Source organism: Aulonocara sp. 'chitande type north' Nkhata Bay, linkage group LG3, assembly GCF_057382095.1.
Source record: "Aulonocara sp. 'chitande type north' Nkhata Bay isolate Kocher_YH1m ecotype deep benthic linkage group LG3, A_spYH_male_GT1.1, whole genome shotgun sequence".
Classification (NCBI taxonomy): domain Eukaryota; kingdom Metazoa; phylum Chordata; class Actinopteri; order Cichliformes; family Cichlidae; genus Aulonocara; species Aulonocara sp. 'chitande type north' Nkhata Bay.
The window spans coordinates 8,650,830-8,665,709 of record NC_141346.1 but is presented as its reverse complement, the minus strand read 5'-3'; the positions used below and the strand labels follow the sequence as shown (position 1 = coordinate 8,665,709).

The 14,880-nt window shown below is 41.9% G+C and overlaps 1 pseudogene across 1 annotated transcript in view; it reads right to left on the bottom strand.

Annotated features, from left to right (window-relative positions):
- Nucleotides 1-12,075, bottom strand: part of LOC147333804 (uncharacterized) — a 169,495-nt pseudogene extending 157,420 nt beyond the window's left edge. The window contains exon 1 of the transcript XR_015125898.1: nt 11,960-12,075. The product of XR_015125898.1 is annotated as an uncharacterized LOC147333804 (transcript). The remainder of the gene's footprint in view (nt 1-11,959) is intronic.
- Nucleotides 12,076-14,880: the final 2,805 nt, after the last annotated feature.

Genomic DNA, 14,880 nt, shown 5'->3' with positions numbered 1-14,880 from the left:
AGTTTAAGGTAGATGGTGGGTATATTATTTTAATTTCTTACATGTTAAATATGTAATCAGAACTGACTTCCACCACCTTAAAATCGAATCTGTAATAGGAAATTATGTCATAAGCAAACAAGAAGGTAGTCAGTAAATTGAGGAGAAAGATTTTACTCAGCTAGTTAAATCCAGCTTTGTCCGGATACATCCATTGCCTTTGGTGGCTTTGTGGGTATGTATGTATATACAGAGTTGTTTTATTTTTTTATGCTCATGTATGGATCATTCTTGTTGAAGAAGGTAATTTTCTCTAAGTATAATGATAAAAAAACAATCTCCTACAATTTATACTAGCGATCGATCACTGAGTTAGTTAAAGGGCAATCGGAAAAACAAAATAGAGGTGCAAGCAATTAATTACAGCAAGAGTTGTTTAAAATCATAATTTAATATTTATATGTGTGTTAGAAATGGAAGAAATTCACATAAATATTGTAGGAATATATGTTGACTTGTATTAAAAAAGTGGTTATTTTATTTTCATCATTTTATCTGTACATATGCCTTGAACTGTATGTTGCAGTTTCAGCTTTCCCTTTGTCAATAAACCTTTGAACCAGGAACTGTGTCATTAGAGTCTTGATGTGGGGAAGGAGTTTAGCTGACTGACAAATCATAGCAGAGGATGTACAGAATCCAAATGTTATATTTCTCTTTTTTCTTTTCTTTTTTTTTAAATTTTTTAAACCAACCTCTCCAAATGTGCTCACTTGCTTTTGAAACGGGAAAAGAAGAAAGCTCTCAAAATGAGTATATTTTCACATTAAGAGAACATTTTCATGGTTTTTGCTTTTATTTTCTGTCTAACCCTCTTAGAACTGTGTGGATGCTCCATGGCTGAAAAAGATACTAACATCTCCTTGAATTCGTCACTGATAGTGATTTGTGGCCCTCTGCTAGTGACAAGATATACTGCATGATGTCATTTTCATGAACACAGATGACATGAAGTGTTTTTAAATCTGCTTTTTCAAAATTTTCAGGGTCCTGCTCCAGGAAACAGCTTGAAAAAACTCTGAGTTTTCAATAAAATCTGTTGTTCTGCAGTGGAGAAAAGAGTCACTTGAATCAGTTTAACCACTCTATCATCATCATACTCAGAATCAAGTTTGATATCAAATATATTATTTTGATCTTGAAGGCAAGCTGTTTGTCTTGGTGCTTTTCTAATAGTGAGGACAGGATAGTGAGGATACTTTGTTTCATGTGTAAATGATTCATTCAATTCATTCATTCAAATTCATGTGTAAATCAGCAGCTAAGTATTCAAATGAAGTCAAAGTAGCGAGGGCCATCATTTTACACACAGGTTGGTTTGAGTGAAGAACTCCAATGCCTCCACTATTCTGATGGTGTCTCACAGCTTGGAAAGAACCTATGTTTGGGGGTCAGGTTTAATTTCTAACTGGGACACCATCCTCTGTGAGCCAGGTTTACACAAGAAACATTCAATCTGATTCATTTTCACTCATTAGATCATTAATAATAAACAAAAGGTCTTATTTTCGTGGGAGTTGACATTTAATAGTCAAATGTGAGTTTGGACACAGTTTCCGAGCAGGAATACATTTACAGAGCTGTAAATCAGACTAGAAACACGTCTGGAGAGCTGCTGAGCTCCGGGTCTCTATATTTGCAGGCACAGCAGGAGACAGACAGCGCACTTTGTTCTTTTTTATTGATGTATCTTAGATATAGAACCATACCAAGAAGTATTAGGACCACATTAAGAAAACAAATATTATTGATCATTTTGAGAATAAAGTTGTTGTTTCAGGACAAATTGCCAGTAACAGTAACAGAACAGTAACCAATCACTGCAGTCTGAATGCTTCTCTTTGGTCATGTGACCATTTGATCTCTGATCAGTGTGTTCTTCAGTGGCTGTGTCCAAATTAAGAGACCGCAAGCTTGAAGTACGCATTTTGAGTGCGATTATGTCACCGCCACGCGACAACGGCTGCTCCAATTTGAAGTGTACTTCAAATGCGTACTCCAAATGCGCCGTCGATTTTCCCCAAATATTAAGCGTGGTCCGGTGCGCAATTCATGGTCCCATATATCCCACAATTCCCACAATATCCCCATCCCGCGGCGGTGGGTGTGGATAATTTTGCTGCAAAATATGGCAGACGGCAAAAGCAGAGCGGCCGAAAAGTGAACTGTCAAAAGTAAGTACTGAATATCATGTCACTTATTTATGTGTGAATGTTTAATAATGAAGAACATTAAAACATTACTGTTGGCCACATGTCGGCAAAGTTATGTGACATTAGTGATGTTTGTACTTTCAGCGTCAGCTTGGTTTTAAAGCCTTTAACCCTTTAAAGCCGGTCGGAGCGGGCACGCTCCATTTTGCATAACTATTTTTAAATCCCGGTAGCACTGCAACCATATGAGCTAGCGCAATAATTTTTTTTGCATATGAAACCGGAGTTGTACTTACATCTTATGCCATCAGCTTGTCCTCGGTCACGGTTTCCTTCCACATAAAGCTTTGCAAAAACTGCATAAAAAGCACTTGCAGCAACAAAAACATAATATTCCAGAAACACGCTTTGCCGATCCGATCAGCTGTTCATAACACTTCCTACGTCCATCAGCGTGAACTATCGCATGTCCGCCATAACCTGCCCGAAACAGGAAGTGACGTCATTTTGCGGAAATGTAGTTTTTTTTACCATCGTGGCCTTATGAGCCTCTACTGGTGTTTTTAAAAGTTATCTTTGACTTTATGACTTTCTGTGTCGTTTCTGGGATGCTTAGGACTCATATTGCACTGCTGGAAATAGTTTATTTTGATGCATATGCTGTTATTTTGCAAATTTGCACTATAATATTTATTTTCGTTTTTCCTGCAGTATATAAAAATTGGTGTATTTCAAAAATAAAACTATGAAGACACTTAAAATAAATTTCCTGTGGTGGGAAACTATTTTGTGCAACTTTTTTGTATTTACAGTTTTGAGGGATAAGCCTCTTAAATTTCTCTAACTAGAAATATATGTTAAAAACACAAAAACGATTTTAAATTTTTTTGTAGTTTATTGCACTTTTTTGCAATGTATGTAATTACTATGCACTTAATGAATACATATTATTAAAATTTGGGCTGTAATGGTTGTATTGATGTATATCAACTTGAAATGCTCCCAAAAATGGCACTACAGCATGTAAAAGTATAAAGTAAGCTCTGGCAGACTTGGTTCTATGGTAGGTCTTAAAGGGTTAAACCTTTGTGGCCGTTTTATATACCAAAATGGTGTTTCTCACCCTCCGACGTCTCACTGGTGGTTCGGATCATCAGACTGAATCCCAGCGCCGCGGACAAGACTAAAAACACCTGCCCAGACCCAAATTCACGTCCTGCTGCTCTCTCCTCATCTATGAGGGTTGTCAGGAGGAGTGTGGGACGAGAAGGAGCAGTGAGCACGGGGAGTGCAGGGACACTGGGGCAGAGAGCACTACACGGGGACTTTTGGAAGAAGACACTACACGGGAGTCTGAGAAATGGGGGGATTTATTGTTGTTTACTTCACCACCTTGTAAATAAACACTGTTGCACTGAAGAGTCCGGCGTTTGGGTCCTATTTCCCCAACTCCTCATGTTCTGCTAGCCAGACCATGACAATATACTTCTAAACACAAATGATTACATGCAGTATTCTACCATATGCAAACTTATATCATTAAAAGATATCATTCTCTTCAGTCATCTTCTGCTTTGTTGTTTGTGTTTCCACTGAGGTTACATCTGTGCTAAATTATGCTGCGTGTTTCATCAGTACTTTTTAAACACTTAAGGAAGTAATTTTCTTCAGTTTGACCTCTGAATGCAGTATTGCCTTTTGCCCTGTAATTACAGCAGGTGTTGGGTTTGTTACTGACCTTTGACCTGCAGCTGGATGTCTCTGAGTCTCCGTTCTTTCCCTCCAGCACTGATGGAGCAGGTGTAGTTGCCGCGGTCAGTCTTTGTGGGATTCCTCAGAGTGAGGCTGAAGTCTTTAATGATGAAAGCGTAACGATTCATTGATGTGCGCCTGCTGTAACGCTGGTTTTGTCCTCTAACATCGTCTCCTCCTTCTCGTCGTTGATGTACAGATTTGGGATCGAGGTCACTGCGAGTCCACATCACTGTGGTGTCCTCAGGTGTAATACCTGAGAAAAGACAGGGCAGCAGGACAGACCTTTCCCCCTCATTCACCTCCACCACCACAACCAGAGCATGCTGGGAAACTGAGGACACACAAAGAGAAACTCAAATCAAATATTTTGGGTTTGACCCAGAGTTTAAATGACGAATGAAAAGTAACATTTTATGCAGGATGTACGCATGTGTAAGATAATTTTATGTGTTCTCAGACTGTTTCCTATCTGTGTGTGGATTGAAGCATGGGCTTGTGAGTCCTCAAACATAGCACACACATCGCTGCACACATTTGTACATCTTAGTTTACGCTTGGGATCATATCATCTACATCTGAACGCTTTTGAGGCAAATTTCTGAGCTGCCGAGTCACCACACAGCAGAGCAGGGAGGAGAAGATGCACAAACATGTCTTCTTTCTAATGAAGAACAGCAACACACTGAACCTACAATTAAAGTATCGATCAGATAGAAATACCAGCAATCGCATCGATATTATTGATACCTGCATCAGTCCACCTACATGCACTTTCAACCAGCAAACAAACCCTCATAAATGTCTGTCTTTTAATGTTATTCTGAAGGTAACAATACGTCACCTGCATTTTCTTGGACTAAATGCCGCAACGAATTTTTGAAGTGATCAACAAGCCACAATGAGCTACTCATTAAATGGCATTTTTATAATTCCTTGTTATTTATAGTACTAAATTGTTTTCATTCTAAACTCAACACATGGTCTGCTCTGCTAATATGGAGGAACTACACTGGGAGCAAACAAGAGTGGGGCAACAGAAAGAGCCACTCATATAGGATGTTTCCATGCGGTGGAGTTCAATGCTGGATAAGTCAAGAGGCTGTTTTTGCTGCTTTAGACAAACAAAAGCACAAGCTAGTCATTTTAACTCCATCCGAGCTGGTAAAACTCCAAAAGCTGGCACTTTATTTGGAAATTTGTATTATTATTATTTAAAGACAATATTTTTAAGTACATTTTCAAAATGGTAAACTGCTATTTTAAGTACTTTACGTCTGCCCAATTTTGAAAAAAAAAACCTTATTGTTATTGTTACTGGCCTGCAAAGATTAAAGGATATTAGGTTTCATCATTAAAACGCTGAAAAAAATTTAACTTTATTGCTTTTTCCCCTAAAAAGTTAGTAATATGTAATTTAACTGGTATTTGAAGGGTATAAGTTCTGAATTTGAATTAAATTGAGGGAAGCAAAGGACACCTACAGGAGGAAGGTGGAGCAGAAGTTGGAGAGGAACAATATGAGGGAGGTCTGGAATGGTGTGAAAACCATCACAGGCCACAACACCAAGAAAAGCACAGTGGGGGGGACTGTGGAGAAGGCAAACGAACTCAACAACTTCTTCAACAGGTTTGACCAGCCCACAACCCCCCCACTCTCACCCTCACCTTCACTACAGAGTCCTCTCCCCACTCTCCTACCTCCCTCGCTTCCCCCCCTTCCTGACACCATGACACCCCCCTCCTCCAATCCCTCTCTCAGCAGCAAGACATCTCCCCCCCTCCCCTCCTTCCAAACATCTCCCGTGTCACAGTGGATCAGGTCAGGAGACAACTGAGGAAGCTTCGCCCCAGAAAGGCAGCAGGCCCAGACAAGGTGTGTCCTAGGATGCTTAAGGCGTGTGCTGCTGAACTTGGGGAGCCGCTACAACGAGTCTTCAACCTCAGTCTGCGACTGGGGAGAGTGCCCGCCCTATGGAAGACATCCTGCATCGTCCCGGTCCCCAAAAAGAACCGGCCCAATGAGCTGAATGACTTCCGACCGGTGGCACTGACGTCACATCTTATGAAGACTCTAGAGCGGCTCTTCCTCAACCTCCTCCGACCACAGGTACAACATGCCCAGGACCCACTACAGTTTGCATACAAGGCGGGTGTCGGAGTGGAGGATGCCATCCTGTACCTCCTACACAGAGCCCACTCACACCTGGATGGGGGAAAAGGCACGGTCAGGATACTGTTTCTTGACTTTTCCAGTGCCTTTAATACCATCCGGCCCTGTATGCTTCAGGAAAAACTGAACAGGATGGAGGTGGACCCCTGCCTGGTGGCTTGGATCTCCGACTACCTCACCGACAGACCACAGTACGTCAGGCTGAAGGACATCACGTCTGACACTGTGGTCAGCAGCACAGGAGCACCACAGGGAACTGTGCTGTCCCCTCTTCTCTTCACCCTGTACACCTCTGACTTCTGCTACAACTCTGAATTATGCCATATTCAGAAGTTTGCAAACGACACGGCCATCATGGGGTGTATCTGGGATGATCAGGAAGAGGAGTACAGAAGTCTGGTGAGGAACTTTGTCGCATGGAGTCACACAAACCACCTGCAACTCAACACCTCAAAGACTAAGGAACTGGTTGTGGACTTCGGGAGGTCCAGAGAAGGTCCACTGCCGGTTCAGATAGAGGGGGAGGAGGTGGAGGTGGTCAACAAGTACCTCGGGCTGTGGGTGGACAATAAACTGGACTGGTCATGCAACACAGAGCACCTGTATAAAAAAGCCCAAAGCCGACTGTACTTCCTCAGGAGGCTGAGGTCTTTTAACATCTGCAGGAAGCTCCTGAGGATGTTTTACCAGTCAGTGGTTGCTGGAGTACTTTTCTATGCTGTGGTGTGCTGGGGGAGCAGCACAGCAAAGAAGGACTCATCCAGGCTGGAGAAACTGATCAGGAGGGCTAGCTCTGTGGTCGGCATGAAGCTGGACACTCTGGTGACAGTGGCAGAGAAAAGGACATTAAAGAAACTGCTGGACATTATGGACAATGCTGGGCATCCTCTGCACACGGCCATAAACAACCAGAAGAGTCTGTTCAGTGACAGGTTGCTTCTCCCAAAGATAAGAACTAACAGACTTAAAAACTCCTTTGTCCCACACGCCATCAGACTGTTTAACTCCTCTCTGGAGGGGAGAGGGAGGGGAAACAGGAGGACAAAGGAGGGGGGAACAACTAAGCTGTAGTGCCTCTTCACCTCACTGTACAATAAAGACTTTTCTTTGTCTGCACAAAAAAAACAACAACAAAAAAAGCATAATAATCGATGTTGTTGTTAATCGATTACATGTCCCAGACTCTACTACTAACAATACAAGATCCAGTAGCACTGCAAATATAGGAAATGGGTATTTTTGAGGCCGTCTTCCAACAAGTGCATTGTACAAACAAACTGGTGTTTTAAGGGTTAAAAATGTAAAAAGTAATTACTATTTTATACTTGTGAAAAGAACTGATGTTAGTTTAAAAACTTGCAGTAAAACTGGCAAAAAAAAAAAAAAAGCAAGCAAGCAGCTGAAAACAAAGTGCTGTACACTTGACATGCCAAAAACGATACACTGAATAAAAAGAAAAAAATAATAAAATGATTGGAATTAAATTTTAATAAAATCAGCACATTAGATTGAGCTAAAACAATAAAACCAGGGTCATACAGTGTCATAAGCCAAGGAGTAAAAATGGGTTTTAAGACACATTTTAAAAGTGGACAATGAAGGGGCCTCTCTAATGTGCTGGGGCAGATTGTTCCAGAGATTATGAGCAGCATTAGAGAAGCCCTGTCCCCTCTGAGCTTCGTCTTGGACCTGCTTGGTACCTACAGGAGCAGCTGGTCAGCTGACCTGAGAAACCTGGGGGGTGAGTAGGGATGAAGAAGCTCAGAGAGGTAAGGCGGAGCAAGACCTTTAAACATTTAAAAACAAACATGAACTCTAAGATATACAGGCCGCCAATGGACTGAAGCGAGGATGGGAGTTATGTGCTCTCTTTTACGAGTTCTGGTTAAGAGTCGTGCAACAGCATTTTGGACCAGCTGCAGACGAGAGAGAAGAGACTGACTAACTCCACAATACAGAGCATTACAGTAATCTAAATGAGACGAAATAAAAGCATGGAGTAACATAGGTCTTACCTTTGCCAAGGGCCTTAAATGATAAAAACTGGACTTGACAGTAGTTCTAATTTGAGTTAATTTAAAATCACTGACCATCTTAAAACCCAAGTTAGTAACAACAGCTTTAAAATACTCTGCCAGGGGTCCCAAATCAATAGTGGAGGGATCACAAGGTCCACTAGGACCAAACACAATCACGTGCTGCTGTTGTTCAGCCGCTGGTTTCCTCTTTCTGGTGCAAAGTGGGCCAAAAGCAAACCAGAGAGACGGACTCGCGACAGAAAAGCTGATCAGCTGATCGTTAAGCAGTTTCATGATTGAAGTAGCAGCAGGAGAGGCAGTCGCTCCATATATCGTTTGTTAAGCTTAACGCAGGAATGCTTTACAAACATTCAGAGATGGACTTACACACTTGCTTTACTTCTCTCGGGGATAACTTTGTTGGAGATGAAATGCCGGGTTGCTAGCGAAGCTCCAAATGCTATCCAGACCACCGACAGGTCCCGCATGCCACAGCCGCTCTATCATGTGATGCATACTGCTCCGACGTGCTAACGTTCTGAGGTGAGTTACGGCGTGTTGCAAGTTTTGTGAGGTGCTTTCGTGATATTTAATGGATCAGATTACATTTTTTATTTTTCTCCGATATCCGATCCAGTAATTTAGGTCAGTATCGGACCGATACCAATACGTAATATCGGATCGGTCCATCTCTACATTTTACATCAGATTAAAACTTTGGTTGTAAGATTCAGATAATTTTTTATTAAAAGCTTGATATTTTAAATGAGAATAAGAAAGAAATGTCTTTGTGCCCTCCTTTCCCTGTTCATGCCCTATCGGCCCCCCTGGCTAAACTTTGCTAGATCCGCCCCTGCACAGTTACAGCCGTCAGCTACGTAGAAAAAGATCCTGGTGTAGAAAGTAATATTAAATAAATTCTAACCACAGATTATCACGCTTAAACGTGCTGCTGTTGTTCAGCTGCTGGTTTCCTCTTTGTGGCGCGAAGTGGGCGATAAACAAACAAGAGAGACGGACTCGCGACGGAAAAGCCAATCAGCTGATCATTGATCAGTTTCATGATTGAAATAGCAGCAGGAGAGGGAGGGAGAGAGAAGAGGCAGTCGCTCCATATATCGGTTGTTAAGCTTAACGCAGGAATGCTTTACAAACATTCAGAGATGAACTTACACACTTGCTTTACTTCTCTCTGGGATAACTTTCTCGGAGATGAAATGCCAGGTTGGTAGTGAGGCTCCAAATACTGAACCAGACCACCGACAGGTCTCCACGCCACAGCCGCTCTATCACGTGAGCACACTGCTCCGACGTGCTACGGTTATGAGCCGAGTTACAGCGTGTCAAAAGTTTTGTGTGTGCTTTTTTGATATTTAATGGATCGGATTAATTTTTTTATTTCTCTCCAATACCCGATCCAGTAATTTACGTCAGTATCAGTACCAATCAGTACCAATAATTTAGGTCAGTATCGGACCGATACGTAATATTGGATCGGTCCATCTCTAGTAAATATAATGAAAAAAGCAGTGGCCCTAATATTGAGTCCTGCAGGTCCTAAACTGAAGGGCGTCAGAAAAGGACTCATGCCCTAAAAAGTTAACACTAAAAGTTCTAAGACCTAAACCAATTCAAAGCAGTACCACGAATGCCTGCAAGATGTTGTAAATGAGACAGTAAAATGTTGTGGTCTACAATGTCAAAAGCAGCTGTTAGGTCAAGGAGGACAAGAACAACATGATTACCAGAATCACAGGAAAGGAGGATATCATGAAAAACCCTTAAGAGTGTTGACTCAGTGCTATAGAGGTTTTTCAAACCTGATTGGAAGACCTCCAAGATACTGTTCTCATTTAAAAAAAAAAAAAAAAATCCATCAATTGGAAATAGACAGAGGGGTCAGACTCAGGGGAAGAAATGAGAGAGTAGCTGTAACCTCAATGAAAAAACACATAAAATCATTAGACAGTTTATGAGAGGCCTCCAAACAGTCACTTTAAAACGAAGTCAATGGAGTTAAATAACACACGTGATTATTACTGTTGGAGGAAATGATCTTAGATAGGTTTTTTTATTTTAGCCTCTTTGACCATATCCTGATACGTCAGCAGTCCTTTAAGATTTGAAGACACACCTGCAGTTTGTCCCTCTTCCATCTGCGTTCAGCTCTACAACACTACTCCTCACAGCCCGAGTGGTGTCATTAACCTCCTAAGACCCGAACTCTTCCATGTCATGCATTTTTAATTTCTCTTTGCTATTCGGGCTGATTGGGACTTGATGAATGTAAAAACAAAGAATTATCTTTTTACCTGATTTTGCTCTACAGGGGCCTGATATCCACATGTGAGGACATTCGTTTTAAATTTCAATAGAACAGTGGCGGTAAAATGTCCTCGTGAGTGGATATCAGGCCCTTTAGAGCAAAATTTATTATTTTGGTCTAGACAACCCAAAGTGTGATGTCCACATGTCAGGTCCTAGGAGGTTAAACCAAGGCTCGGTTTTAGCCTTGGGCTGCCTGGTGTTGAGATTAGCTAATTTGCAGTGCCTCAATAATGCTATGCTTTTTATTAATAGGTGTTATAAAGTTATATAGTGTAGTATTAAGTGGATACAGCCCTGAAAAATAAAGGCATGAGACCATGTGTCCTTGGGGAGTAGAAAGCTGCAGACTCTCACTCACGCTTGCCTGGGAAAAAGTAGATAAGAGGGACCATCTCTAGTGGAAAGTTACTGAGACACTGTTGTTTAGACTAGAGTGGGACGCCCTGTAATAAAACTGTCAGGGGCACACCACTATTTTGAGATCTGCAGCAACGTGTCATGCAGGACGCATCTCCCTTCAGGAAGTCATGTGAAAGAGAAATAAAGAGTTAAATGGTCTACTGAGCCGTGTTTTGTCTTCCATCAGATGCCTCTGAGGAATCAAAAGAACTCGGTGAAGTGTTGGTACTTAACACTGGTTTTTAATGGTGCCTCAGAGTCCAGGATAGCTAGGCAAGAAGATTCAAACCAGGAGCTGAGGTCCTCTGTGTCCAAGGGAGTGAGATCAGCAGGGTCAGACAGGCTAAAAGCAGAGGAAAACTGGGCGGCAGTGGAAGAGTTACTGATCTGACAGCGGCGAACAGTAGTTTGAACGGTAGTGTGTTAAAACACAGCATCAAATAATACAATTATATGGTCAGGAAAGGCAGTGTCAGACATTTCCACGTTACACACAGGCAGACTGTGTGACAAGACCAGGTTTAGTGTGTGTCTGTATTCGTGTGTGGGACCAGATACGGACTGGACCAGATTAAAAGTCAATAAGGCTTAAAAACTCCTTCACCAGAGGTTTGTCAGGACAGCAGACATGGATTTTAAAATCTCCCACAATGAGAACGTGATCGTTCTTATCGGCCCCATCTTGGATCACAACGGTCACAGACCTAATCTGTTTGTGGCCAAAAACAAGCCGAACAGATATTGATTTTGAACAAATCCAGAGGGTTAAACTGTGGGCGGTAATAATCTGAGAATGACCTGATGTCATTTTCTCCAAAAGTTGTTAATATTCTGATGTGACTTAACACTTATCAGCCCTGCACTCTGGCACATTGAGCTACTTTGGCACATAGTTAGCCTCCCCCATGGTAGAAACTCTCAAGCTTTCACCTGAAAGCCCGCAGTCCGTTAGTCCTGACCCTCTCAGACATCGTTCACACTCTCACAGGTAAAGTCAACATCATGAGGTCGCTGTTTTCCGACACTGAGTGAATTTATGGCGCTGTGATGTGACTGAGTGCAGATTAAACAGTTTAACTGAGCTCAGAGTTTCTTACCGCTCAGGAGGAGAAACAGCAGCATCTTCATCCTCCTTTAAAAACCACAGCAGCCACAAAGTCCGGTAACCCTGGATGAAGCAGAGCTCCCACACACGCCTCACTGTGGCTCCTGTTCCTTGTGTTTTGTATATGCGGGGAAACACCCCGCTTTCCTCCAGCTGTAAGTACTGACAGTTGCTGCGTTCAAAACACCTCGGATTTACGGACTACATTCTAGAAAACGGGACAAACAGGATTTGTTTTGCTTCTCAGCACGTAGAACCATTCAAACACCACAGCATAATGTGGTGTCGCGATGAGGAATAACCGGGGACGGTAACTAAGATGTTGACAATGCCACCTGGGGGAGGGAGTTACACCCCAGGAAAGATTTCTCTAGCCAAAGTATCACACTAGCTACCAAAGCCCACAGACTCGTTATTAACGGCAGAGGTGAGACAGATGAATTTTACAAAGTTTATTAAGAACTACTACTAAAAACATAGAATTGTAAAATCAAAAAGGCACCTAAGGTAGCAGGGTTGAGACGGCAAAATAGATAATTAAAACACTTTATTAACAAAACGACCAGACTCCCTACCACGATGCTACCCTAAAAACAATCACAACATGTTAAAAGAATAACTAAACAAAATAGTGGAGACCGGCCACTTGAGGAGGCAACCTACAGGGAGGAGTGCCCAAGGGTGCCACCAATTACTCACCTGTGCAACTTCACTGCAGACCTCACTGTCACTCACACTAAACTCTAAATGGTGCAATCTACCTATGCCCGGTGCATACACTCGCATGCATCGGGAAGGGGATTCCACCTCACGTGCCTAGCCCCTCAGCAAGCGGCCGCACCTCCACTAAAACAATAAAACAGAGCATAAAACGTTACACACATAAATAAAAGAATTACATAAAACAATTACACCCCAAAGTACTGTTCGTTATAAAAGCATCACATAACAAACAAAACAGCATGTGACAAGACAGCAGCAGTATAGTGCAAACCTGCAACAAAAGAGGGAAACAGTTGTCAAGGTCCACCCTACTATATGCCACGTTATGATGAACACAAGGGTCCCACTTACCACTCTCTAAAGGGTGGCCTTTTGTTGTGGGCAGTCTGAGGTACACCTGTGCACTACTCATGATGTCAGATCAGCATCCTGATGTGGCACACCTGTGAGGTGGGATGGATTATCTCAATATGGCAGATGTGCCCACTACCACACATTTGGACTGATTTGTGACCACTGTTTGGGAGGGATGGTTATATTGTGTATCTGGAATGAATTTTAGGTCTCTACGTCCATCCCATGGGGAATGGGAGCAGTAACAAAGGTGTTGCGTTTATATTTTTGTTGAGTGTATATATGAGAATCAGAATCAGAATACTTTATTGATCCCTGGGGGAAATTATTTTTTTGTTACAGTGCTCCATTATAAACCAACATAAACCAACATTAAGACAAGACAGACAATACGCTAACTAAGAATAGTACAATATATACACATATATACATAAGTCACTCATTAATAAATAGCTGGAAAAGAAGCGTGTAGTTGTAGCAGTAACCAGTGTGTTAAGTGGATGCGTTGTACAGGGAGATGACCACAGGCAGGAAAGATTTCCTGTGTTGTTCAGTGGTGCTTATATACACATGTATATACTGTGATGGACGCCCAGATCTGCACTCCAAATACAAACAAACTAAAGGTGTTTCCTCCAGAAACAAAGACAATATTTACAAAGGTCTCACAGGTAAATTGTGAGCGATCACAGCAGCATCTCATCCTGACTAACAGCTTTTAGATGCAGGGAGAGCGTTGTGGTTCAGAGGTGGTTCAGCAGATGATGAAGGCCTTTCTGTTGCATTGTGTAGTGCTGTGGAGGCCATGATGGTCGACTGGGTCTGCTTCTACTGAACTCACAAACACTTCTGAGGTATTTACACCTGAAGCCTCATTGAATGTGAGTCAGAAACAAACGGCTCAGCTGTGATTAATGGATGTTTCCCTGCATTTCTATTTTCACACACTTTATTTCTTACAGCAGGAAAACTGAACAGAATGTATGTAAGAGGTCAGAGTGAGGATGACGTCACTTAATACAGGAAATACATGTTTGTCTGTTTTGATGATGAAGGACTTCTTCAGCTCTGTAAACAGCTACACTTGAGAGGACAGAGGTGATTTCATGGATCAATAACAATGTGTTTATCAGCTTTCATCATCGCAGTGCAGACATGACGTCAGATCTATCAGAGTGAAGGCCGTCTCTCTGATGACGTCACAGAGCAGAGTCCTTCTGTCCAATAAAGGATCTCAGATCAGCTGCTGCCATCTTGTGGCCACAGTTGGTTACTGTCTCTGAAAGTTGTCTCATGTTTCCTGTTGTCCTGCTAACAAAGGCTGGAGCTCATCATGCTGAGAGGGCAGCAGCATTTTGTGGCTCTTCACACATGTTCATTATATTCTGATGATCCTGGATGGAGACAAACTACAGATAAGTGTGTTCAGCCCAACTAGTTTATCTCATTACAGCAGTTTGATGTTTCCCTTTGAATCCCCCTGAAGATCCTGACAGTGAAGCACGTACATAATACTCCAGCCTTTCAACTCTGAGCTTATTTAGTTCTATTAATACACTGAAATCTCATTTGTGTCATGAAGAAAGTCTTTAATCAAACAGAATTCAAAGATCAGAAACATTTCATATATGGAGTTAAACATGAATCATTGTTTCAACAACATATTTATTGTTGTCATAAACAGACAAGAAGACAACAACAAACTGCTCCTCCCATTCAACACATGTCAGTCCATATCCCAGCAAACTAAATCATCTCCATTTACACATCAAATAGAAACATGAATCACTTGTAATGATTAGAAACTTGATAGAATTTCAAATCTAGTTTGGGGAG